The 24,231-nt window shown below is 43.6% G+C and overlaps 1 pseudogene; it reads right to left on the reverse strand.

The window, feature by feature from the left end:
• Nucleotides 1-85: 85 nt before the first annotated feature.
• On the reverse strand, nt 86-20,313 carry LOC106565926 (uncharacterized; annotated as a pseudogene).
• Nucleotides 20,314-24,231: the final 3,918 nt, after the last annotated feature.

Here is a 24,231-nt window from a genome sequence, read left to right on the forward strand (position 1 = left end):
TCTTTATTGGTCTATATTGCAGTCACACCACAACTGTTGCAGCTGGCTGGCTGTGATATCTTTGGTTGGGGATTAATCCTCTGGATTACTCTGCAAGCTGAAATACACAAGTTAAATATGCTTCAATTATATGCCCTAAATATTCCAGAGCAGACCAACTTCAGCTGACTGGTTGAGTCTAGTGAATTTTTTGTTACAAATCCAAATCCAATAATATTTTCCCTCAATTGTTAGCCTCATGTTATGTGATAAATCACACCTTACTGGTATCTTCCATAAAGTGTAGTACTGACCTTAGGCCCTTGGTCCCGAGTGCAAACTGAGTTTATTGACCGGGGTCTCGGCCATTTCAGCCCTCTCCTGCATCATCCAGCTCATGCTGGATCTTCCTGAACTTGGTCAGGTTGGAGTTAGCTTGTTCCTCCTGAGGGGAGAGGACAGAGTGAGAGATCAGAGAGAGCAGGTAACCAGATCATACCACTGTAGGTCATTTGGAAACAGACCCACATTCCATACAGTAACACAACAGTAAACTGGAAGTGGTATGGGGACTTACCGCTTCCTCAGCCTGCCTCTTGTAGCTCTTCACCTTGGCTTGCAGCTTGTCTATGAGCTGCTGCAGACTAGCAAGGTTCTTCCTGTCCTCTGTCTGCAGGGACAAACAAACAGCAGGGGGCAGCATGAAGCACTACACCATTACATCATAGAAAAATAATATAAATCAGCAATATGATCCATCATTAAGATGATCACTTGAACCTAATGAAGTGCCGGGCAAAATCATAACATTGGGGAAGTGCATGACACAGATCTCTTCCTACATTTTCCCCATGGCTAATGAAGAAGGTGCTGTGTTTCAGTACCTGGTAGGTGAGTTCTTTGATCTTCCTCTCGTACTTGCAGACACACTTCTGGAACTCCTGGCTCTTCTTCTGCTCAGACTCTAGCTCATTCTCCAGCCCTGTCAATAGTACACTGTCACACCACTGATCTACACTTACTGTTCAGTAATGGTAAAGAAGTGAATATCTCTAACCAAGTGAATTGCTGTGTCCTCTTCGGTTCGTACAGAGTCTTGCAAAAGTATTCACCCCCTTGGCATTTTCTCTATTTTGTTGCATTACAACATGGAGTTTAAATAGATTTTGGGGGGGGATTTCATGTAATGGACATACACAAAATAGTCCAAATTGGTGAAGTGTAATTAAGAAAATTACTTGTTTCAAAAATTCAAACAAAAAAAAAAACGGAAAAGTGGTGCGTGCACATGTATTCACCCCCTTTGCTATGAAGCCCCTAAATAAGATCTGGTGCAACCAATTACCTTCAGAAGTCACATAATTAGTTAAATAAAATCCACCTGGGTGCAATCTAAGTGTCACATGATCTCAGTATATATATACACACACACACACCTGTTCTGAAAGGCCCCAGAGTCTACAACACCACCAAGCAAGGGGCACCACCAAGCAAGTGGCACTATGAAGACCAAGGAGCTTTCCAAACAGGTCAGGGATAAAGTTGTAGAGAAGAACAGATCAGGGTTGGGTTGAAAAAAAATATCTGAAACGTTGAACATCCCACAGAGCACCACTAAATCCATTATTAAAAAATGCAAAGAATATGGCACCACAACAAACCTGCCAAGAGAGGGCCGCCCACAAAAACTCACGGACCAGGCAAGGATGGCATTAATCAGAGAGGCAACAAAGAGACCAAAGATAACCCTGAAGGAGCTGCAAAGCTCCATAGCAGAGATTTGGGTATCTGTCCATGGGACCACTTTAAGCCTTACACTCCACAGAGCTGATCTTTATGGAAGAGTGGCCAGAAGAAAAACAAGCAAACATGTTTGGTGTTTGCAAAAAGGCATGTGGGAGACTCCCCAAACATATGGAAGAAGGTACTCTGGTCAGATGAGACTAAAATTGTTCTTTTTGGCCATCAAGGAAAATGGCGCAAACCCAACACCTCTCATCACCCCGAGAACACCATCCCCACAGGGTGGCAGCATCATGCTGTGGGGATGTTTTTCATCAGGGACTGGGAAACTGGTCAGAATTGAAGGAATGATGGATGGCGCTAAATACAGGGAAATTCTTGAGGGAAACCTGTTTGAGTCTTCCAGAGATTTGAGACTGGGCTGGAGGTTCACCTTCCAACAGGACAATGACCCTAAGCATACTGCTAAAGCAACGCTCAAGTGGTTTAAGGGGAAACATTTTAATGTATTGGAATGACCTAGTCAAAGCCCAGACCTCAATCCAATTGAGAATCTGTGGTATGACTTAAAGATTGCTGTACACCAGCGAACCCACCCAACTTGAAGGAGCTGAAGCAGTTTTGACTTGAAGAATGGGCAAAAATCCCAGTGGCTAGATGTGCCAAGCTTATAGAGACATACCCCAAGAGACTTGCAGCTGATATTGCTGCAAAAGGTGGCTCCACAAAGTATTGACTTTGAGGGGGTGAATAGTTATGCACGCTCAAGTTCAGTTTTTTTGTGCGATTTCTTGTTTGTTTCACAAAAAATATTTTCCATCTTCAAAGTGGTAGGCATGTTGTTGAAATCAAATTATATAACCCTCCCCAAAATCAATTTTAATTCCAGGTTGTAAGGCAACAAAATAGGAAAAATGCCAAGGGGGTGAATACTTCCGCATGCCACTGTAGGTGTAGTCATGTATCATTAAGTATACCATTGTCCTTGTGAACATTTATACCTTCATTTAAATAAATAAATAAAAGTAAACATGGTTTAACCATAAGGGCTAAATCACTATAGGAATACCCTGAGCATTCCTATTATGTCAACAATCTAGTGATGGGAATTGAATACATGGTGTTACTTTGTATTCTCCTGAGGAACAGATGGATTGCTCTCTGGACTCTTACCCTGCCCTCCAGTTTCTGGATCTGCTTCTTGCCACCCTTGAGGGCGATCTGCCCGGCCTCGTCCAGGCGCATCTGCAGGTCCTTAATGGTCTGCTCCATGTTCTTCTTTATCCTCTCCAGGTGAGAACTGGTGTCCTGCTCCTTCTTTAATAAGTCCTCAGCCATCATGGCCGCCTGGACAATGACAGAGAGAAGAGTTTGATTTGTGGTGTGGATCCAGTTTTCCAATGTAGGATCTTTGTAATCAAATTAATTTCTGCGTCTCTCCCTTACATCAGTGATGGCCTTCTTGGCCTTCTCGTCTGCGTTGCGGCATTCATGAGAAGCCTTGTCCAAATCAGTGGACAGCATAGACAGGTCACTCTCCAGCTTCTTCTTCTGGTTGATGAGCCCTGTGTTCTGGGAGTGCAGCAGGTTGACCCTGTGTTCTGGGAGTGCAGCAGCTCGTGCTCGGCCAGTTTGCGTGTCCTGCGCTCCGTCACCGCCGCCTGCTCCTTCAGCTCCTCGTTCTGCTGCAGTGTGTCATCCGGCTCCTGGGGTTACAGAGGACATAGACAGTGTTCAGTACAGAATGCTATTGACATAACACAGCAGGCAAACAATCTGAAGTGTGGATGAGTCAAGTAGCTAACTTGAATTTATTAATTAGTCTGAACAGTTTATTACAGTGTATACAAAGCACTGTAAAAACAAAATCACAGGAACATTGTCTGGACATTATCACAGAGGCCATAAGTGAGTGTGGAGTTGTCAGACTGGCTGCTGAAGGACTTGCCTTAATCTTGACCTGCACTTCCATCTCGTTCCTGTCCCCCTCCATCTTCTTCAGATGCATCGCCTCATTCCGGGACTTGCACTCTGAGTCCAGGGTGGCCTGCATGGATTCCAGGGCTCCTTGGTGGTTACGGCTTGGGGGCGAGGAATGGGGAGAGGGAGGGTGAAAGAGAGCAAAAATGTGGAGAGTTAGAAAGGGAGGGACATTCCTTGACATGAGCCTCTGATACTAAAAGGAGAGATAGCTACCAGAGCCTGTACAACCCCTGACATGTTATCTAATCGTATGGTCATTGAACTCACTGGAGGTTGTTGATTTCCCGTCCTTCTCCACCAGCTTCCTGTAGATGTCAGCCTTGATCTGGTTGAGCTCCAGCTGGATACAGAGTCTTTCTCTCCTCGTGTTCCAGAGTGCCCTGAGAGAAAGAGAGAGAGCAGAATATTATACAAACAAAATACACACAATAGTTTCAGTACAGTACAGTTAAAAAGGCAGAGAGAAAAAGCGGAACAGAGACTTACCTTAATCTCCTGTAAGGCAGCCTGAATCTCACTCTTCTCCATGTTCAGATCCTTCTTGATCTGCTCCAGCTCATGGATGGTCTTCCCTCCCTGGCTGATCTGATCAGACAGGTCAGCAATCTCCTCTGTAGGTGGGGAAGAAGAGGACATTGGGGTTAGTGGAACAAAAAGGCCTTTCAGTTTGCGTTTCCATGCCATGTAAGATTGGTGTGAAATTCTCAACTAATAAACATTCATTTGAATATTATTTTATACTGAAATACAGTATGGGGGGTTTGAGGGGAGAAAGTACTAATTTGGCTACAATGTAATTAAATGGCTAAATTTATGTGGCATGGACCAATGACTATAGTCTGAGGTAATCAGATGTGTGTGAGGTGGTCGTACCCTGAAGGTTCTTGTTCTCTCTCGGTGGTCTGCAGGTGGTCCAGAGCTTCGTCATAGGAGTTCTTCAGCTTGAACAGCTCAGTGCTCAGGCTGCGGGACTCCTGAGAGCTCTCCAGCTCACACTGGCACTCCTCATACTTCTGCCTCCACACAGCCAGCACCTGAAATCAATAGTTCACCTCTAGTGATTGGGTGAAGTGGGTGTATTTAGTGAGTCCGCCAGATCAGAGGCAGTAGGGATGACCAGTGATGTTCTATTGATAAGTGCGTGAATTTGACTATTTTCCTGTCCTGCTCAGCATTCAAAATGTAACAAGTACTTTTGGGTGTCAGAGAAACAATATGGAGTAAAAAGTATATTATTTTCTTTAGGAATATACTGAAGTAAAAGTATACGTTGTCAAAAAAATAAATAGTAAAGTACAGATATTTTCTAAACTATTTAAGTAGTACTTTAAAGAATTTTTACTTCAATACTTTACACCACTGGTTACAGTCTGAATTCAAAATAGGTTGAATTGATTTATTGAAAATGAAATACAGAAATATCTTATTTAAATACAGTACCAGTCAAAAGTTCAGACATACGTACTCATTCAAGGATTTTTCTTTATTTTTACTATTTTCTACATTGTAGAATAATAGTGAAGACATTAAAACTATGAAATAACACATTTGGAATCATGTAGTAACCAAAAAAAGCGTAAAACAAATCTAAATATATTTTACATTTTAGATTCTTCTAAGTAACCACCCTTTGCCACATATGCTGAGCACGTGTTGGCTGCTTTTCCTTCACTCTGCAGTCCAACTCATCCCAAACCATCTCAATTGGGTTGAGGTCAGGTGAAGGTGGAGGCCAGGTCATCTTATGCAGCACTCCATCACTCTCCTTCTTGGTCAAATAACAGCCTGGAGGTGTGTTGTGTCATTGTTCTGTTGAAAAATAAATGATAGTCCTACTAAGCGCAAACCAGATTGGATGGCATATCGCTGCAGAATGCTGTTGTAGCCATGCTGGTTAACTGTGCCTTGAATTCTAAACAAATCACCAACAGTGTCACCAGCAAAGCACCCCAACACCTCCTCCTTGCTTCACGGTGGGAACCACACATGCAGAGATAATCCGTTCACCTACTCTGTGTCTCACCAAGATTTTTGGTTGGAACCAAAAATCTCAAATTTGGACACAAAAGGACAGATTTTGGACACAAAAGGACAGATTTCCACTGGTCTAATGTCCATTGCGCGTGTTTCTTGGCCCAAGCAAGTCTCTTCTTCTTATTGGTGTCCTTTAGTAGTGGTTTCTTTACAGCAATTCAACCATGAAGGCCTGATTCATGCAGTCTCCTCTGAACAGTTGATTAGATGTGTCTGTTACCTAAACTCTGTGAAGCATTTATTTGGGCTGCAATTTCTGAGGCTGGTAACTCTAATGAACTTATCCTCTGCAGCAGAGGTAACTCTGGGTCTTCCTTTCCTGTGGCGGTCATCATGAGAGCCAGTTTCATCATAGCGCTTGATTGCTCGAGGTAGAGTACCTTATGATAAGCTGTAGACCACACTATCTATATTATTCGTAGCCGTCTATTTACCACCACAGACCGATGCTGGCACTAAGACCTCCCTCAACCAACTCTATAAGGCCATAAGCAAACAAGAAAATGCTCATCCAGAAGCGGTGCTTCTAGTGGCCGGGGACTTTAATGCAGGCAAACTTAAATCAGTTTTACAACATTTTTACCAGCATGTCACATGTGCAACCAGAGGAAAAAAGCTCTAGACCACCTTCACTCCACACACAGATGCATACAAAGCTCTCCCCGCCCTCCATTTGGCAAATCTGACCAAAATTCTATCCTCCTGATTCCTGCTTACAAGTAGAAACTCAAGCAGGAAGTACCAGGGACTCGCTCAATACAGAAGTGGTCAGATGAAGCAGATGCTACGCTACAGGACTGTTTTGCTAGCACAGACTGGAATATGTTCCGGGATTCATCCAATGGCATTGAGGAGTATACCATCTCAGTCATCGGCTTCATCAATAAGTGCATCGACGACGTCGTCCCCACAGTGACCGTACGTACATATCCCAACCAGAAGCCATGGATTACAGGCAACATCCGCATCGAGCTAAAGGCTAGAGCTGCCGCTTTCAAGGAGCGGGACACTAATCCGGACGCTTATAAGAAATCCCATAATGCCCTCAGACGAACCATCAAACAAGTAAAGCGTCAATACAGGATTACGATTGAATCCTACTACACCGGCTCTGACACTTGTCGGATGTGGCAAGGCTTGAAATCTATTAAGGACTACAAAGGGAAACCCAGACGTGAGCTACCCAGTGACGCAAGCCTACCAGACGAGTTAAATGTCTTTTATGCTCGCTTCGAGGCAAGCAACACTGAAGCATGCGCGAGAGTACCAGCTGTTCTGGATGACTGTGTGATAACGCTCTTTAAACAGGACAACATTCACTAAGCCGCGGGGCCAGATGGATTACCGTGACGTGTACTCAAAGCATGCTCAGACCAACTGGCAAATGTCTTCACTGACATTTTCAACCTCTCCCTGACTGAGTCTGAAATACCTACATGTTTCAAGCAGACCACCATAGTCCCTGTGCCCAAGGAAGCGAAGGTAACCTGCCTAAATGATTACCACACCGTAGCACTCACGTCGGTAGCCATTAAGTGCTTTGAAAGGCTGGTCATGGCACACATCAACAGTATCCTCCCGGATACCCTAGACCCACTCCAATTCGCATACCACCCCAACAGATCCACAGATGATGCAATCTCAATTGCATTCCACACTGCGCTTTCCACCTGGACAAAATGAACACCTATATTATCATGCTGTTCATTGACTACAGCTCAGCGTTCAACACCATAGTGCCCACAAAGCTCATCACTAAGCTAAGGACCCTGGAACTGAACACCTCCCTCTGCAACTGGATCTTGAACTTCGACGGGCCGCCCCCAGGTGGTAAGGGTAGGCAACAACACGTCTGCCACGCTGATCCTCAACACTGGGGCCCCTCAGGGGTGTGTGTACTTAGTCCCCTCCTATACTCCCTGTTCACCCACGTCTGTGTGGCCAAACATGACTCCAACACTATCATTAAGTTTGCTGCCGACAACAGTGGTAGGTAGGCCTGATCACCGAGAACGATGAGACAGCCTATAGGGAGGAGGTCAGAAAACTGGCAGTGTGGTGCCAGGACAACAACCTCTTTGTCAATGTGAGCAAGACAAAGGAGCTGATCGTTGACTACAAGAAAAGGCGGCCGAACAGGTCCCCATTAACATCAATCTGGCTGTAGTGGAGCGGGTCGAGAGCTTCAAGTTCCTTGGTGTCCACATCACCAATGAACTATCATGGTCCAAACACATCAAGACAGTTGTGAAGAGGGCACGACAAAACCTTTTCCCCCTCAGGAAACTAAAAAGATTTGTCATGGGTCCTGAGATCCTCAAAAGGTTCTACAGCTGCAACATCGAGAGCATCCTGACTGGTTGCATCACTGCCTGGTACGGCAATTGCTCGGCCTCTGACCACAAGGCACTACAAAGGGTAGTGCGTACGGCCCAGTACATCACTGGGGTTAAGCTGCATGCCATCCAGGACCTCTACACCAGGCGGTGTCAGAGGAAGGCCCTAAAAATTGTCAAAGACCCCAGCCACCCCAGTCATAGATTGTTCTCTCTACTACCGCATGGCAAGCGGTACCGGAGTGCCAAGTCTAGGACAAAAAGGCTTCTCAACAGTTTTTACCCCCAAGCCATAAGACTCCTGAACAAGTAATCAAATGGCTACCCAGACTATTTGCATTGTGAGCCCCCCCCCCCCCCCCCCCGCAACCCCTCTTTTTACATTGCTGCTACTCTCTGTTTATCATATATGCATAGTCACTATACACTCATGTACATACTACCTCAATTGGGCCGACCAACCACTGCTCCCGCACATTGGCTAACCGGGCTATCTGCATTGTGTCCCACCCACCACCTGCCAGCCCCTCTTTTACACTACTGCTACTCTCTGTTCATCATATATGCATAGTCACTTTAACCATATCTACATGTACATACTACCTCAATCAGCCTGACTAACCGGTGTCTGTATGTAGCCTCGCTACTTTTATAGCCTCGCTACTGTATATAGCCTGTCTTTTTACTGTTGTTTTTATTTCTTTACCTACCTATTGTTCACCTAATACCTTTTTTCCACTATTGGTTAGAGCATGTATGTAAGCATTTCACTGTAATACCTGTTGTATTCGGCGCACGTGACAAATAAACTTTGATTTGATTTGAAGTATGAGACAGACGCCATCCAGAGGACAGACGAGCTGGAGGAGGCAAAGTGAGTGAGACTTCTGAGGTTTACATACAATGACATTTGAATAACAGCTCTTTACTTTCAAACCTGGTATAGTAGTAACTAAATCCACGAAAAAGTGACAACTGATTGATCTGAGATGTACTGTGCCTTCAGAAAGTATCCCCCCTAACTTTTTCCTAATTTTGTTGTGTTACAGCCTGAATTGAAAATGGGTTAAATTAGGATTTTGTCACTGGCCTACACACAATACCCCATAATGTCAAAGTGGAATTCTGTTTTTGTCTTCAGTCAATTAGTATTTAAACCCTTTGTTATGGCAAGCCTAAATAAGTTCAGGAGTAAATATTTGCTTAACAAATCTTGTAATAAGTTGCATGGACTCACTCTGTGTGCAATAATAGTGTGAATGACTACCTCATCTCTGTACCCCACACATACAATTATCTGTAAGGTTCCTCAGTTGAACAGTGAATTTCAAACACAGATTCAACCACAAAGACCTGGGAGGTTTTCCAACGAATTAACTTCATGTCCTGAATACAAAGTGTTATATTTGGGGCAAATTCAACACAACACATCACTGAGTACAACTCCAAGTGTGCAAAGCTCTTAGAGACTTACTGAGAAAGACTCACAGCTGTAATCGCTGCCAAAGGGGATTGTAACATGGATTGACTCGGGTGTGAATACTTACAGTACCAGTCAAAAGTTTGGACACACCTACTCATTCAAGGTTTTTCTTTATTGTTACTATTCCCTACATTGTAGAATAATAGTGAAGACAACACATCTATGAAATAACACATATGGAATCATGTAGTAAGCAAAAAAGTGTTAAACAAATTCTTCAGATTCTTCAAAGTAGCCAACCTTTGCCTTGACAGCTTTGCACACGCTTGACATTCTCTCAACCAGCTTCATGAGGTAGTCACCTGGAATGCATTTCAATTAACAGGTGTGCCTTGTTAAAAGCTCATTTCTGGAATTTCTTTCCTTCTTAATGCATTTGAGCCAATCAGTTGTGTTGTGACAAGGTAGAGTTGGAATACGGAAGATGGCCCTATTTGGTAAAAGACCAAGTCCATATTATGAGCTATACTCGGCCTTGTCTCAGGATGGTAAGTTGGTGTTTGAAGTTATCCCTCTAGTGGTGGGGGGCTGTGCTTTGGCAAAGTGGGTGGGGTTATATCCTTCCTATTTGTCCCTGTCCGGGGGTATCATCGGATGGGGCCACAGTGTCTCCTGACCCCTCCTGTCTCAGCCTCCAGTATTTATGCTGCAGTAGTTTATGTGTCGGGGGGCTAGGGTTAGTCTGTTATATCTGGAGTATTTCTCCTGTCTTATCCGGTGTCCTGTGTGAATTTAAGTATGCTCTCTCTAATTCTCTCTTTCTTTCTTTCTTTCTTTCTCTCTCTCTCTCGGAGGACCTGAGCCCTAGGACCATGCCTCAGGACTACCTGACATGATGACTCCTTGCTGTCCCCAGTCCACCTGGCCGTGCTGCTGCTCCAGTTTCAACTGTTCTGCCTGCGGCTATGGAACCCTGACCTGTTCACTGGACGTGCTACCTGTCCCAGACCTGCTGTTTTCAACTCTCTAGAGACAGCAGGAGCGGTAGAGATACTCTCAATGATCGGCTATGAAAAGCCAACTGACAGTTACTCTTGAGGTGCTGACTTGTTGCACCCTCGACAACTACTGTGATTATTATTATTTGACCATGCTGGTCATTTATGAACATTTGAACATCTTGGCCATGTTCTATTATAATCTCCACCCGGCACAGCCAGAAGAGGACTGGCCACCCCTCATAGCCTGGTTCCTCTTTAGGTTTCTTCCTAGGTTTTGGCCTTTCTAGGGAGTTTTTCCTAGCCACCGTGCTTCTACACCTGCATTGCTTGCTGTTTGGGGTTTTAGGCTGGGTTTATGTACAGCACTTTGAGATATCAGCTGATGTAGGAAGGGCTATATAAATACATTTGATTTGATTATGGCAAGAGCAGCTCAAATAAGCAAGAGAAACAACAGTCCATCATTACTTTAACACATGACGGTCAGTCAATACGGAAAATCTCAAGAACTTTCTAAGTTTATTCAAGTAAAGTAGCAAAAACCATCAAAATCAAATCAAACTTTTTGTCACATGCGCCAAATACAAGTGTAGACCTTACCGTGAAATGCTAACTTATAAGCCCTTAACCAACAGTGCAGTTCAAGAATAGTTAAGAAAATATTTACCAAATAAACGTAAGTCCAAAATAAAATAAAAATTATTAAAAGTAACACAATAACGAGGCTATATACAGGGGATACCAGTACCGAGTCAGTGTGCAGGGGGTACAGGTTAGAGGTAATTTGTACATGTAGGTAGGGGTGAAGTGACTATGCATAGATAACAAACAGCGAGTAGCAGCAGTGTATAAAACAAATGGAGGGGGTGGGGGTCAATGTAATAGTCCGATGGCCATTTGATTAATTGTTCAGCAGTCTTACGGCTTGGGGGTAGAAGCTGTTAAGGAGCCTTTTGGTCCTAGACTTGGCGTTCCGGCACCCCTTGCCATGCGATAGCAGAGAAAACAGTCTGTGACTTGGGTGACTGGAGTCTCTGACAATTTTATGGGCTTTCCTCTGACACCGCCTATTATATAGGTCCTGGATGGCAGGAAACTTGGCCCCAGTGATGTATTGGGCCGTATGCACTACCCTCTGTAGCGCCTTAGGTTAAGATGCAGAGTAGTTGCAATACCAGGCAGTGATGCAACCGGTCAGGATGCTCTCAATGGTGCAGCTGTTGAACCTTTTGAGGATCTGGGGACCTATGCCGAATCTTTTCAGTCTCCTAAGGGGAAATAGGCTTTGTCGAGCCCTCTTCACGACTGTCTTGGTGTGTTTGGACCATTCTAGTTTGTTGTTGATGTAGACACCAAGGAACTTGAAGCTCTCAACCTGCTCCACTACAGCCCCATCGATGAGAATGGGGGTGTACTCGGTCCTCCTTTTCCTGTAGTCCACAATCATCTCCTTAGTCTTGGTTACGTTGAGGGATAGGTTGTTATTCTGGCACCACCCGGCCAGGTCTCTGACCTCCTCCCTATAGCCTGTCTCGTCGTTGTCGGTGATCAGGCCTACCACTGTTGTGTTGTCTGCAAACTTAATGATGGTGTTGGAGGCGTGCCTGGCCATGCAGTCGTGGGTGAACAGGGAGTACAGGAGGGACTGAGCACGCACCCCTGGGGAGCTCCAGTGTTGAGGATCAGCGTGGCAGATGTGTTGCTATCTACCCTCACCACCTGGGGGCGGCCCGTCAGGAAGTCCAGGATCCAGTTACAGAGGGAGGTGTTTAGTCCCAGGATCCTTAGCTTAGTGATGAGCTTTGAAGGTACTATGGTGTTGAACGCTGAGCTGTAGTCAATGAATAGCATTCTCACATAAGTGTTCCTTTTGTTCAGGTGGGAAAGGGCAGTGTGGAGTGCAATAGAGATTGCATCATCTGTGGATCTGTTCAGGCGGTATGCAAATTGGAGTGGGTCTAGTGTTTCTGGGATAATGGTGTTGATATGAGCCATTACCAACCTTTCAAAGCACTTAATGGCTATGGACGTGTGCAACGGGTCTGTAGTCATTTAGGCAGGTTGCCTTTGTGTTCTTGGGCACAGGGACTATGGTGGTCTGCTTGAAACATGTTGGTATTACAGACTCAATCAGGGGCATGGTGAAAATGTCAGTGAAGACACCTGCCAGTTGGTCAGCACATGCCCGGAGCACACGTCCTGGTAATCCGTCTGGCCCCGCAGCCTTGTGTATGTTGACCTGTTTAAAGGTCTTACTCACGTCGGCTATGGAGAGAGTGATCACACAGTCATCCGGAACAGCTGATGCTCTTGTCGTGTCTTTAGTTATGCCGGATTAAGTGATATGACATGCTATTCTATAAAATAATTTCTCTGTAATTAATATTACCTGATTAAGCTAATCGTGTAAACGTAATTAACTAGAAAGTCGGGGCACCACGAAAGAATGTTTATAGAGCTGTTATCTTCCGAATAAACTCTTAAAGACCTGGTAACCTTTTACCTCAATAGCAGTCAATATTGAATCCTCACCTTATTCAGTCTCATCTGAAAGTTGTAAATTCTTGGTTATCTTCACAAACCCTGGCTAACAAGTTGAATCAGCAATTCAAAATTTGGTTTAATTATTTACTAAATACCTAAATAAATCACACATAATTACATATACACAGAATGGATCATACATTGATTACAAATTATGTCATAAAGGATAACGTCCCTAGCGGACGGAACAGATATGACGGCTGGTTACACAAAGAAAGAGGGTTGGGTTTTGAATGAAAGAGCGGGAAGACTGAGGAACAAAAAGATTTTGTGTCTCTATCGGGCTGTAGGCAGCTATGCTATCGTAAATACAGTATCTTATGCATTCTAAATAACCGCCCATTTGAAAAAGGAAAATGCAATAAATATTTACTCTGAGCTGCGCTTCGGTAGATTGGTCGTAGATAGAAGGCCGGGTTGTCCAGCATGGATTTCTTGTCCTCTGAAGAATGTCTCGTGGTGAACTGGAGCGTGGTAGAATGGATAATCTGTCCGTCCTCTCCTAGCCCACGTTCACAGCTGCTGTTGCTAATGCAACGACTAGGAAGCATCACTTCTTTAGTGAATAAGAGTTCAAAGTTCATACCAAGTTGCCATACTTCATGCTCATGCTATATTCTGGCTGGTATAGTCGAAATTCATCCTTTCGGCGTGTTGATCGTCATCTTCAAGTTGAAATGCAATGCTAATTTTGTTAGGTCCTTGTCGTTCAACCAGAGCTCACGCTGAGGTTGGCTTAGTTCTGTAGGTGATCTTTGTCCTTTCAACGTGGGGACCGCAAGTCCTCATGTCCTTGGAACAGAAAGTTGAATTTTCATCAACGGGTTTATAAAGTGGTGAAAGAAGGTGTTTCATAGTTTACAACCAAAGTCTGTTCACTTGGGCGGGGCCTCTGAGTGAGAAGAGTTTCTCTATGACAAACCATTCTCTCATTTAAGAAGCTAAAATTACATTTCATCTTTTCACAAATAGTTTCATATTTAAACATTTAAATTGCACAACAATTCCATGTGAATCTAATAACTAGAATGTGTCGACTTTCCAAGATACAGTTTATGTCATCCTGTCATTAGTAGTAATGTCTCAGACAACAACTGATCTGAGATCATATTCATTAAGTACCAATGCATATTTTCAACTGGTTGGATTACCAAAATATGGTTCCGTTTCCCACCTTTTGATGTTACCAGACTCTCGATGTTACAAAGGCTTTACAAGAGTCAACTCTATAAAGTAGAGAGAGAGAAAAGGGGAAAGGTTTTTATGGGGGTCATAAACCTCCCCCAACAGGAAAACGTCATGTCATTCTCATGCATGCCTCACGGTTGCTTGCCTCGAAGCGAACATAGAAGTGATTTAGCTCATCTGGTAGACTCGTGTCACGGGGCAGCTCGCGGCTGTGCTTCCCTTTGTAGTCTGTAATAGTTTGCAAGCCCTGCCACATAAGATGAGTGTCGAAGCCGGTGTAGTATGATTCAATCTTAGCCCTGTATTGACGCTTTGCCTGTTTGATGGTTTGTCGCAGGGCATAGCAGGATTTCTTGTAAGTTTCCGGGTTAGAGTCCCACACCTTGAAAGCGGCAGCTCTACCCTTTAGCTCAGTGCGAATGTTGCCTGTAATCCATGGTTTCTGGTTGGGGTATGTACATACAGTCACTGTGGGGACGACGTCCTCAATGCACTTATTGATAAAGACTGATGTGGTATACTCCTCAATGTCATCGGAAGAATCCCGGAACATGTTCCAGTCTGTGATAGCAGAACAGTCCTGTAGTTTAGCATCTGCTTCATCTGACCCCTTTTTTATCGACCGAGTCACTGATGCTTCCTGCTTTCATTTTCGCTTGTAAGCAAGAATCAGGAGGATAGAGTTGTGGTCGGATTTACCAAATGGAGGGCGAGGGAGAGCTTTGTACACATTTCTGTGTGTGGAGTACAGGTGATCTAGAATTTTTTTCCCTCTGGTTGCACATTTAACATGTTGATGGAAATTTGGTAGAACTGATTTAAGTTTCCCTGCATTAAAGTCTCCGGCCACTAGGAGCGCCGCCTCTGGGTGAGTGGTTTCCTGTTTGCTTATTTCCTTATACAGCTGTCTGAGTGCGGTCTTAGTGCCAGCATCTGTCTGTGGTGGTAAATAAACAGTATAGCTAAAAACTCTCTAGGCAAGTGGTGTGGCCTGCAATGTATCACAATATACTCTACTTTGGGCGAGCAAAATCTAGAGACTTCCTTAGATTTCGTGCACCAGCTGTTGTTTACAAATATGCACAGACCGCCTCCCGTCGTCTTACCGGAGTGTGCTGTTCTATCTTGCCGGTGCAGCATATATCCCGCTAGCTGAATATCCATGTCTTCATTCAGCCACGATTCCGTGAAACATAGGATATTTCAGTTTTTGATGTCCCGTTGGTAGGATATTCGTGATCGTACCTCATCTAGTTTATTGTCCAATGATTGCACGTTGGTGAGTAGTATTGACGGTAACGTTCACTGAGCCACCTCAGCGTTGGCCTTGGACCGGGCTCGCTGCAGCTCAGCCTTGGCCTCCTGCTCCTCATCATACTGTTCCCTCAGCAGGTCGCAGTCATGGCAGGAGGACTGGGAAGCATGGGCCAGGGCACTCTATGCCTGAAGACAATGATAGTGGAGATAGCGCCAAGATGGTGGATGGAGGTAAGGTCAGTCGTATTTTAAGCACAACAACTAGGTGGTGTATGTATATTGAGATGTTTATACATTCTCATTTTGCCACCAGACTGATGCTGGAACCAGGAATACTATTATTCCCAATCCCATTAATTCCCATGTCATTCCCAATTCTGAATAAGCACTCCACTACAGAATAGGGCTGCTGACATGGAATGTTGGCCTTTTCTTCCTTCAGCTGCTTCTTAAGCTCCTCAGCATTCTGACAGAAGGAATGCTTGGTGCGCTGCAGCTGAGTGACCACGGCTTCCCGCTCCTCCAGCTTTCTGACAAACTCGGCTACAGGGGTGGGGAGAGAGTGGGAGACCAGTCAGTCAGGGAAGGGGGATTTTAAAATGGAACCTTGGGTTTTACACATTCTGTCTCTATAATACTCTAGGACAGGGCCTCACCACAGTCGGCCTGAGCATGGGCTCTCCTGGTGTTGGTGTCATTGTTCTACTTCTGGTGCTCCTCCACCTTGTCCTTGGACTCGCTTATCTGGTTCTCATACAGACGACACATCTTCTCAGCATTAGCCTGGAAATACAAGTGGGATCAGCTGCAGAACCAGCCCACATATACTTGACATACTTCTGAACAGGTGTACGTATGCTCATCTCTCTACCTTGCTCTTGGAGAGCTGTTCCACGTTGGATGCCAGATCGTCCGCCTCCATCTTGGCATTACCCAGCTGCTTCTCCACCTTGGCAAAGGACGCCCGGTCAGACTCCAGCTCCTCGATACGAACCTGGGAGAAGACATGGGCATAGACGAAGAGATCAATGGATATTTTCAGCTTGTGGTCTATGATCTTTGTAATCTATTGAGAAATGTAATAGTATTATATTCATGAGAAATTGCTGTTAGTATTTCTAGACCCGGTTGTACATTCATACCTGTTATTCCTTGATCTTTTTCTGGAGCTGAATGGTCAAGGCTTGTTCATCTTCAATCTTGGTGGTGATCTGGTTAATTTCAAAGTCTTTCCTGATTCGAAAGAAGAGTAGATCACATTCATATTTTTTAATTGATCATTGACCAGAGAACTGATCAGTCTTCAATCATGTACGTAGATTGTTCTCACTTGGTCAGCTTCTATTCAAGTTGCTGCTTGTCATTCTGCAGGTCCATGACAGACTCCGTGGATAACTTCAGGTCCCCCTCCAGCTTGCACTTGACCCATTCCAGGTCCATGCGCACCTTCTTCTCTTGCTCCAAACAACCTTCCTACTGTTTTACGGAAGATTATGGGGAATGTCAAAGTTTAGGTGTCTGGAAAAAATGTAAAACTAAGAAATCTAATAACAGACAATACGATGTGGCATTGTATCAAAACAAAAATGACCTTTTTGCAACATGGTCAGGCACTTCCTGTCAGAGTTGTGAATGTGTGCCTGAGTGAGTGCAGGGCCATGGTCAGGCAGGGTGTCAGGGGTAGCAGGGTGAATGGGTGGTCGCTGTGGTATGAGTATGATTGCATTTCAGAGGTGACTCTGTGCTCATTGCCTTTCAAACGTGAGCGTCTCTGTGTTTATTTAGAAACTAAAGCCCTCTGTTAGACGGCAGGCTATAATCCTCTGTCACCCACCACATATCCCATCTATGTGCTCACTTAGAACTGCAGGCGCCTTGAACAAAAGAGGCCAGGGGCCACGGGGCAGGCGCGGGTATTTTTAGGGTGTGCCCGAGCAGCTGCTATTTGACACATGTCGCCACCTGGCTCTAAGGACACCATCAGCATTGTTTAATTTAGGGAGAGCATAGAGGGGAGAGGGGTTGGGACGAGTGGGGAGGAATGTGTGTGAGCAAGGGGGGAATGGGGTCAATATTAACATGGGGGCCACACACTTGCATGGTAACCATACATGGACAAGCACACGCCTCACACACACTGCTAACATTGCCCTTGCATACCACACATACGAGACCATGAGAGTGTGCACAAAGGCATAATATATCACAAACTGAAACGGTGGACCTGATCACATTACTATTGAACCTGCTGGAGGAAGCAACTGGTGGAGAAGTTGGTTTGTTTTTACTGATGTCTTTATATTCCTATGAAGTGTTCCGGAATTGTTCCATTATGATCTGACAATACTCCTGCACTCCAAAGAGATAATACAGTACCTCCCCTATACTCTAGGACAACTGACTTCATTTAGGTACTTTACTAGAGCACTTGACATTATCAAATCAAATTAAGCCATGATCTGTTACCTTCTGGCCATCACATTCTGGAGATCTATCCTCAGCTGACAGCCTGGAGCAGCGTGAGGACCTTGACCAGACACTCATCCCTCATCTCCTCTAGCTGCCCCAGCAGACCCACCTTAAATGTGTTAAATAACACCTAGAGAAGGAGAACCCCATCCAGACCCAGTCAGGAAGATCACATACTGTGCCTTGCAAAAGTATTCATCCCCCTTGGCATTTTTCTATTTTGTTGCATTACAACCTGTAATTTAAATTGATTTTTATTTGGATTTCATGTAATGGACATATACAAAATTGTCCAAATTGGTGAAGTGAAATTAAGAAAATTACTTGTTACAAAAAGAAAATAATGGAAAAGTGGTGAGTGCATATTTATTCACCCCCTTTGCTATGAAGTCCCTAAATAAGATCTGGTGCAATCAATTACCATCAGAAGTCACATAATTAGTTAGATTGTACACAGGTGGACTTTATTTAAGTGTCACACGGTCTCAGTATATATACACCTGTTCTGAAAGATTCCCAGTCTGCAACACCACTAAGCAAGTGGCACCACCAAGCAAGTGGCACCATGAAGACCAAGGAGCTCTCCAAACAGGTCAGGGACAAAGTTGTGGAGAAGTACAGATCAGGGTTGGGTTATAAAAAAATATCAAAAACTTTGAACATCCCACAGAGCACCATTAAATCCATTATTAAAAGATGGAACGAATATGGCACCACAACAAACCTGCCAAGAGAGGGCCAGCCACCAAAACTCACAGATCAGGCAAGGAGGGCATTAATCAGAGAGGAAACAAAAAGACCAAAGATAACCCTGATGGCGTTGCAAAGCTCCACAGCGGAGATTAGAGTATCTGTCCATAGGACCACGTTAAGCTGTACACTCCACAGAGCTGGGCTTTATGGAAGAGTGGCCAGAAAAAAGCCATTGCTTAATGAAAAAAATAAGCAAACACTTCTGGTGTTTGCAAAAAGGCATGTGGGAGACTCCCCAAACATATGGAAGAAGGTACTCTGGTCAGATGAGACTAAAATGTAGCTTTTAGGCCATCAAGGAAAATGCTATGTCTGGCGCAAACCCAACACCTCTCATCACCCCGAGAACATCATCCCTGTGGGGATGTTTTTCATCATCAGGGACAGGGAAACTGGTCAGAATTGAAGGAATGATGGATGGCGCTAAATACAGGGAAATTCTTGAGGGAAACCTATTGAGTCTTCCAGAGATTTTAGACTGGGACGGAGGTTCACCTTCCAAGAGGACAATGCTAAAGCAACACTTGAGTAGTTTAAGGGGAAACATTTAAATGACTTGGAATGGCCTAGTCAAAGCCCAGACCTCAATCCAATTGAGAATCTGTGGTATGACTTAAAGATTGCTGTACATCAGCAGAACCCAGCCAACTTCAAGGAGCTGAAGCAGTTTTGGCTTGAAGAATGGGCAAAAATCCCAGTGGGTAGATGTGCCAAGCTTATAAAGACATACCCCAAGAGACTTGCAGCTGTAATTGCTGCAAAAGGTGGCTCCACAAAGTATTGACTTTGAGGGGGTGAATAGTTAAGCATACTCAAGTTCTGTTTGTGTTATTATTTTTTTCACCAAAATATTTTGCATCTTCAAAGGTGTAGTCATGTTGTGTAAGTCAATGATACAACCCCCCCCCCAAAAAAAAAATATTTTAATTCCAGGTTGTAAGGCAACAAAATAGGAAAAATGCCAAGGGGAATACTTTAGCAAGCCACTGTACAACTTCATTTGCCTATAGATCCAATGTGTGTATGTGATTAATTGACCAAACACACATGTAAAGCCTCAGCCTTCTACCTTGGTGTGTCCAAACTTGTACTGGTTGTGGTTTACCTCGAAGGACCCGAGCAGTTTCTCTGTTGCTTTCATGCTGTCCACAAACACATCATCAGGGATGGCATGTGGGTTCAGGATGCGATAGCTGTGAGTAAAAAGAAAACATTGTATTGTATATGATTGATTCCAAATGTATTTTTATGTGTGTGTTGTGGGAATGAAAGTGTGTTATCACACTCACCACTGTTTGAACTCTGCGTAGATTATGTGGTTTGGAAATCCCTTCCTGCAGATCCTGATACCCTCCAGCAAACCGTTCCAGCAAAGCTGGTGCAGCTTCAAGAAGGCATCCATGATCACTGCAGAGTACCGGAGGAGAGGGGGTTATCAATCAGAGAGAAGATACTGTAAGAGCACTTACAGTAAATAACATATGTTCCTATAATTTCCTTGGCACTCAGATTTCATTGGATCTCAGTTGAAGGCTGTACCTGGAGTTTTGGTCTTGTTGGGGATAAGGCTAAGGACAAAGTGAATGCAGCAGAGGTTAGTCATCAGCTTGTTATTCAGAGCGACATAAAGTAAGTCCATTTATCTATGTCACGCCCTGATCTGTTTCACCTGTCTTTGTGCTTGTCTCCACCCCCACCAGGTGTCGCCCATCTTCCCCACTTATCCCCTGGGGAGTTGGTCTTGTCTTGTTTGTTCAAGCCTACCAGCGTTTTGTCTCAGATCCTGTTTTCCTTAGTCTCTCTTTTCCTTGTCCTCCTGGTTTTTGACCTTTGCCTGTCCGGACCCTTTACTCGCCCGCCTGACCACTGCCTCTCTGACCCTGAGCCTACCTGCCGTCCTGTACCTTTGCTCCACCTCTGGATTACCGACCTCTGCCTGACCTGACCCTGAGCTTGCCTGTCGTCCTGTACCTTGGCCTCTACTCTGGATTATCAACCCCTACCTGTCGTTTGCTTGCCCCTGCACTTGGGTCTTACCTTGATTCCTGATAATCTAGGTGAGACAACCACATATCACAGTCAAATATACAGGATACAAACATTCCATTTCAGCTAAACAATGGAAATATAGTGTTTTGAAAGAAATACATTTTCATACATCTAAAATCTATTAATTAAAAGTCTGAGAATAAGAATATTTTATAAACACATGAAGATACCCATAAGCAATACTTTCTGATGAATAAACACAAATGTGAAAAATGTGTGGATATACCGTTTTCAAAAATGAACTAGTCAATATCTAAGTTCTTGCTGCAGTTAATGAAAATATGCTCTCCCTCACTCTTTCAGTTGTTGTGCACAGCTGAAGCTCTTCCATTGACTTCAGGGAGGAAACAGTATGTGATGCATATGAGAGTGGAGCCAGCAGAGACTTAAAGTGATGTTCATGTGATAATTTCCCTAAACATCACTACAAGTCTTAACTATCTCCTTCTCAGCACTGGATAGATTCTCTCAATGTAGAATCAGCTTCACTGCCTAACTAGCTATGTCCTTTCTGCTTATTTATTAAACTGTAATACTTGTATAATTTTACTGTCTACTAGATAAAGTATAAACTAGCATGATTGCATTATATTAGCTATATGATCTACTTTGCGAGCAACTTGCAAAAAGATGAAGTTGTCCCTCTCACCTTATGTAGCTGTGACACACTGGGATGAGGCAGCCTTCTTCCTCTTCTCCTTGCCTCCAGTCATTTGGTCTGAGTCAGAGCCAACATAGTTCTTATAGAGGCAGGCCAGCAGCTTGTTGGAGGGCTTCTGGAAGCACAACACCACCGTCTTATAAAACAGGTCATTGTTTTTATCCAAGCAGCCAATGATGTTGTACGGTACCTGGAGTGTCAGGATGAAGTCAACCATTAACGTCTTAATAGTTTCTGTTTTCATATGGAGTACAAGATAATTACTATGTACCCTAAATTGAAAATAGGAGGACACATGGTTTTCTGGTATAGAAATGAGATACTCGGGGTACCACAAAATCCTTCTCTGCTTTTACTGAATATCACTGATATTGATGGATTGAGAAGCTCATGTGGCTAAAAGTTGCTCTAACTACTGCCAAAAGAGTCATATTGAGAGTTGTGAGTCATATTGAGAGTTGTGGGTGAAAAATGAAACGTATACTGTTTGTCTGCTTTGCTTGCTGTTTGGGGTTTTAGGTTGGGATTCGGTATAAGCACTTTGACATCTGCTGATGTTAAAATGGCTTTATAAATACATTTGATTTGATTGCTTTGTGCCAATTGTATTGTTAAGAAACAATAAACTTCAATTTAAAAAAATATTATTACTTCGCTAAGACATGTTATTATGGAAGTTATATCAAATAACACTATCTAAAGTAATACAATAGTATACCATTGTTACATACTTACCACTTCAGCGTGGTGCATCAGCTCATAGTGGGCCTCGTACTTGCGCTTCTTATCAGGTTGTGGCTTCTGGAAGTTAGCTGACTTTGCAATATGGTTGTCGTAAAACTTGGCTTTAAAGCTGTTGTCTGTCGCCTTGGGGAACAAATCCAATCAATTTTTATTGGTCACATACACATGGTTAGCAGATGTTATTGCGAGTGTAGCGAAACGCTTGTGCTTCTAGTTCCGACAGTGCAGCAATATCTAACAAGTGATCTAACAATTGCACAACAAATACCTAATACACACAAATCTAAGTAAAGGAATGGAATAAGAATATATACATATAAATATATGGATGAGCAATGACCGAGCAGCATAGGCAAGATGCAATAGATGGTATAAAATACAGCATATACATATGAGATGAGTAATGCAAGATATGTAAACATTCAAGTGGAATTATTAAAGTGACTAGTGATCCATTTATTAAAGTAGCCAATGATTTGTATGTAGGCAGCAGCCTCACTGTTAGTGATGGCTGTTTAACAGTCTGATGGCCTTGAGATAGAAGGTATTTTTCAGTCTCTCGGTCCCAGCTTTGATGCCCCTGTACTGACCTCACCTTCTGGATGGTAACGGGGTGAACAGGCAGTGGCTCGGGTGGTTGTTGTCCTTGATGATCTTTTTGGCCTTCCTGTGACATGCACTTATCTTCAAGGATGGACATGATCCCACAGGGGCTGGAGAAACAAGGCTCAACTTAACATACAGTACAGATAGTGAATCTGAGATGCATCATGCACTCAAATTCAGTACAATACATAAAACAAATCCTGCAAACAGATACAGGTTCTTATCATAAAACATATCAGCAAGCAAACACATCCTTAGGTTCAATACCTCATCTGAGGTGGGATGTCAGTGCAATGTCTTTGAGAAGTGGTTGTTCCCCATACTTCTCTATGAGGTCAATGCCAGCTTGTAGGTTGAGCCCGAAGTCCATGAAGGTCCACTCAATGCCCTGCGTTTGTACTCCTTCTGCTCCAGGATGAACATGTGGAGGTTGAAATACTGTTGCAGTTTCCCATTGGGGAAGTTGATGCACAGCTGCTCAAAGCTGTTGAGCTGAAATGAAAGGGACATGGGTTCAGAATAAGCATATTTTTTTAATATATTTTTTTTATTTAACCTTTATTTAACTAGGCAAGTCAGCTAAGAACAAATTCTTATGTACAATGACGGCCTACATATAGAGTGGAATAAAATCCTTGGATTTTAAGAATGCAAAAAGCACTTCAGATTTTAGCCTTGTGATATGAAGCTGAAAAATTAACAGACCACACCCAAATGACGAACCATCTGTTTTCTGCTAACTAGCAGTGAAAGATCCAGGTAGAAAGATGTTTGTTTGTGAATTGCCTCAAAAGAAATCACCCTGTGAAAACTGTGGCGTGGATAGACCTACATCAAAGATCAAAGCCAGCTATTTCCAGCACTCCTATGAAGAACTGGCAAGGCAGGGATGTGTACAGGGTCTTGTTAATGCGTCCCACCAGCCATGTCAACATGCGGCCCATAAGTGGCTTTGGCCAAAGCTTCAACGGAATAGTTAACCTACAGCACCCAAGCATATACAGTTGAAGTCGGAAGTTTACATACACTTAGGTTGGAGTCATTAAAACTTGTTTTTCAACCACTCCACAAATTTCTTGTTAACAAACTATAGTTTTGGCAAGTCGGTTAGGACATCTACTTTGTGCATGACACAAGTAATTTTTCCAACAATTGTTAACAGATTATTTCACTTATAATTCACTGTATCACAAATCCAGTGGGTCAGAAGTTTACATACACTAAGTTGAATGTGCCTTTAAACAGCTTGGAAAATTCCAGAAAATGATGTGATGCTTTAGAAGCTTCTGATAAGCTAATTGACATCATTTGAGTCAATTGGAGGTGTACCTGTGGATGTATTTCAAGGCCTACCTTCAAACTCAGTGCCTCTTTGCTTAACATCATGGGGAAATCAAAAGAAATCAGCCAAGACCTCAGAAAAACAATTGTAGACCTCCGCAAGTCTGGTTCATCCTTGGG

This window comes from Salmo salar, chromosome 12 (assembly GCF_965601325.2).
Source record: "Salmo salar chromosome 12, fSalSal1, whole genome shotgun sequence".
Taxonomy (NCBI): domain Eukaryota; kingdom Metazoa; phylum Chordata; class Actinopteri; order Salmoniformes; family Salmonidae; genus Salmo; species Salmo salar.